The following is a 4,180-nucleotide window of genomic DNA, read 5'->3' on the forward strand; positions in this document are numbered from 1 at the left end:
CTATACTTCAAGTGTGAGCTTATACTAAGAGAATTAACAGACTATTTACAGACAATGCTTATCCTGTCCTTACCCGAGCGAGAGAACTGGGTTCAATTCCTGGGCAGGTTGAAACCTTAAACAAGTTTACTTACTCACACACTTGCCACTGTTTACCAGTAAGTACTAAGTAGTAGTAAGCAGTAAGTAGGAATCTGGTTGTTAAATAAAATGATAATTTGGTCACTCAAACCACTGCTGTGCGCAATTGGCTGCCGCGTTTCACCAACAAAATATACAGTCACTTTACTTTACAGTACATTCTGTGAAGCGCTTTGAGACATCTCGAAGATGTGATAAGGCGCTGTATAAAATGCAAGGATCATTATTATTATTTACAATGCCCTTCACATCAGGAGGATGTCTCAAAGTGCTTTTCACAATTGGCAGGGCACCTGTGCGGAGGATGGAGGGGGAGAAAAGATGACCGAAAACACAGTCAAGAGGTAAGCAGAAGTAATATAATAATAACCCTTGCTAAGGTAAGGCTTAAATTGGGCTTAAGGTGGGAGGGAGAGGGCAAGTTGGAGGGATGATGTTCTGGACACCGTCAGTGAAATGCCTGAAAAATTCATTAACTAACGGGGAGGCTGATCAGATTGAGGTGGGGAGCAAGTGGAGCTGAGCTAGGAGTAGGGCCGATCGGCTCACTGGACACTGTGCGGGAGAGGATACCGACTGCGGAGCTCTCTATGGTGTGTAGAGAGGAGTTGGGGAGTCCGGTGAATATTGAAATAGTCAAGTCGAGACTTGATGAAGGCGACAAGATGAGATGTTGCGACAATGGGGGAGGGGGGTGTGGACATCAACTGGATATACTAGTGTTGGAGAGCAGCTAACAGTGACAAATTGGGGACTGAAAGAATCATAGCTCATAGATTACAGCACAGAAGGAGGCCATTCGGCCCATCGTTTCTGGGCCGGCTCTTTGGAAAAGCTACTCAATCAGTCCCACTCACCCCAAATTTTTCCTCTTCGAGTACCTGTCCAATTCCCTTTTGAAAATTGAATCATAAAATAAGGAAGAAGTCTTTATTTACCACCATATCCGTTAGTTTCAAGAATTCTTTTTAAGGTTACTTCTGATCGCCACTCCATTCCTAATGATCCTCAAAAATAGCTATAAAAAATGATTGAGAACAACAACAGCAAAGTTATGTTTGTACAGCTCCTTTCAGGTCAGGAGGACTCCCCAAGGCACTGAGAACAGTCCACAGTCATCAATTTCTTCTTATTCCCAAAAGTCCGAGTGTTTGTTTTTGTGGTGCTGACACATGCGGAAACTCATCACCAAGCTAAAGGGTATCCTAACCAAGCTGAGATTTCCACACATCCCACCTCCACATGGAAATCCCAGATAGATTGTTGGAATGGAACGTGCACCCTCTCTCTCTCTCTCTCCCTGGAGGGATACATCCTGCTTTACCTAATTCTGGAAAGTATTAGGCGCAGGTTGGCAAGAGCCAAGGCTTGGAGGGGAGCCCACAGTGTGCGTTGGGGTAATTGCTGGAGTCTAACCAGCTAAAACCATATAGCTTGCCATTGATATGTCTGGCAAGCTTTCCCGCTGCTTGTCCAGCAAGGACCACCCTACCCATTAGTTAGGGTTGTGGCTGCAGGATTAACAGGAGCTGAGTGGGAGGAAGGAATGGGCAGGATGGTAGGGGGTTAGGAGGTGGCAGAAGTAGAGGGGAGCAAGACCATGGAGGGCTTTGCAGATGAGGACCAGGATTTTGAACTGTATCCTCTGTGTGGTGGGGAGCCAGTGGGTTCAGACGAGGTTGGGCATAGGGTGCAGGAGAGGACGCAGGCTTCAGAGTTCTGGATGATCTGCAGCCTATGGAGGGAGGAGTTGGAGGGAGACCGACAAGCAAGGAGTTTGCATAGTCGAGCCTTGATGCTATAAATGTGTGTGTGAGGGTCTCGGCGGCCTGCGTTGTGAGACAGTGGCAGAGACGGTCAATGTTGTGGAGGTGGGGGAAGGCAGAGCGGGTCACGGCACAGATAGATAGAAAGGATAGTTGAGGGTCAAACAAAATGCCAACGTTCTAGACTGGCTCAGTAAGATGTGGAGGCGCTGACGGGAGCCAATCAGGAGAGCCTCGGTCTTGTTAACGTTCAACTGAAGAAAGTTAGCTCTCATCCAGGACTTGATGTCTGACAGACATTCAGTCAGAACAGCAGTGGGCCCTGGAGTCAAGAATGATTGGCAGAGAAGTACAGTTGGGTGTTGACGGCTGTTTTTAAAGAGGTGGGAACAGTACTAGAGGACAGGGAGAGGTTTATGATGTCTGTGAGTAGAGGGGCAAGGAGGTGGAGCTGAGAGATATAGAGTGGGGTAGGGAGGGGGTCGACGGAGCAGGTGGTTGGTTTCATGCAGGTTATAGTGGTGATGAGAGAGGAGTGGGAGACAGATTCAAAAGTGTGGAGGGAGGGATGGGTAAGGGCCGGGGTGAGAGGGAGAGATGGGGATGGGGTAGTAGCCGGAAGGGCAGAGGCAGCTGAGCAGAACCCCTGGACTTTGGATTTGAGGACGTCCAGCATCGCCTCGTAGTTGGCATTGGAGGTGAGGATGGGTGAGGCATGAGCGGGTGGGTGGAGGAGCCGGTTGGTGATGGAGAAGAGGAGCCTGGGGTTGTCCTTGGTCTCCAAGATTGTCCCTGGAGTAGAACAACGAGTTAGTGGAGGCGAGGGAAGAGCAGTAAGATTTGATAAGGTTCAGCCAGATCTGCTATGGACCATTAGGTTTGATTTAAGCCGGGTGCATTCAACGGCACACACCTGTGCTTTAAGGGAGCGGAGGTAGCTGGTGTACCCTGGTGACTTTCCTGAGTAGGAGACGGTTCAAGATTGGAGGACCTTTACAAAGTCTTACCAGCCATCTTGATCTTCTTGAGGTCCAAGTCCAATGCCATGTACCAGGCTTACTCAGAACCAGCTGTTCAATCCAGATCCTTATGTGAGGGGCCTTGGCAAATAGATGTGCCCGCTGTGAAGCCACCTCTGCCTCCAGGGTGCCCAGCGACAGGTCCCTCCCTGTGACCGCTTTGCCAAATATCCACCTCACTGCTTGATCATGGAATTTGCAGACAGGTGGGAGGAAGCCTTTGCAGTGATCCCAGGAAATCTTGGAAACTTGTGTGTGTGTATCTGTGTTGATGAAGTGTGAATGCAAACTCTTCTGCAGTGCTGAGTGTTGGTACCACAAGACCACCTTATGGTATTCTTTTGAAAGCATGTTTTATTAACTTAAGGAGCTGATTGCTTCTTCGCTGTCTGAAATTGGACACAAAATTCCTTCGTAAAGGTTGAGGGGAAGCTTAATGATGGCCTGTGTTTTTTTGTGGGTGGGGGGAGGGCCTAGGAAAAGAGAGCTTGTTGCAAGAAAAAATATATGCTCTGAATAAAAATTTGATGGTGCACAAAGTTTACCTTTTAAAACAGCCCATTGCTCACCTTCATCATTGCCTTGGCTGCACTGTTCCAATGCTTAACATTTTTGTAGTATTTAATCCATTACTAACAACAAAAAACTTTATATAGCGCTTTATATATCGACCCTCACATAGGGAGGGGAGCATCCAGAGCATTTGATGGTGGCAAAGCACGATGCTGAGCCGGGGGAGGTAACCTGAAGCACGGTCGAAGGTCTTCAGGAAAAATGGGGAGGGGGGGCAAGGCGAAGGGATGGAGGGCGAGTGTTCCAGAGTTACAGGGCGTAATGGTTAGAAGTGCAGCCGTCGATGATGGAATGGAAAGCACGAGGGACAAGCAGGAGACTGGAAGTAACACGTTGTGGGTTGTTATTATTAACTATTCTCAAAATGAGAAAATTATAGCAAGCAGAGCAGAGCTTGCCCCCAATGACTACGTTTCTAAGAATGAAAACTGTAGAGTAAAGTAAGAGATGCGCAAATAATCTCTTATTTGAGGGAGCACTCTTTAGGGACATTTCAAAGGAGTTTTTGCGCTCAGCTATTTCTCTGTTTAGGTTGAAGAATGTATATGATAACAATCAGTTCTGCATATTCAAATGCTCAGGGGGTTTTTGCATGAAACAAATAGTGTGCAGTCTCCAAATAGCTGCCTTTCACCAGATGAACTTTACCCTGTATTTGAATTAAATGAAAATGAACAAATC

The sequence above is a fragment of the Callorhinchus milii genome, unplaced genomic scaffold (genome assembly GCF_018977255.1).
Source record: "Callorhinchus milii isolate IMCB2004 unplaced genomic scaffold, IMCB_Cmil_1.0 Scaffold4, whole genome shotgun sequence".
Classification (NCBI taxonomy): domain Eukaryota; kingdom Metazoa; phylum Chordata; class Chondrichthyes; order Chimaeriformes; family Callorhinchidae; genus Callorhinchus; species Callorhinchus milii.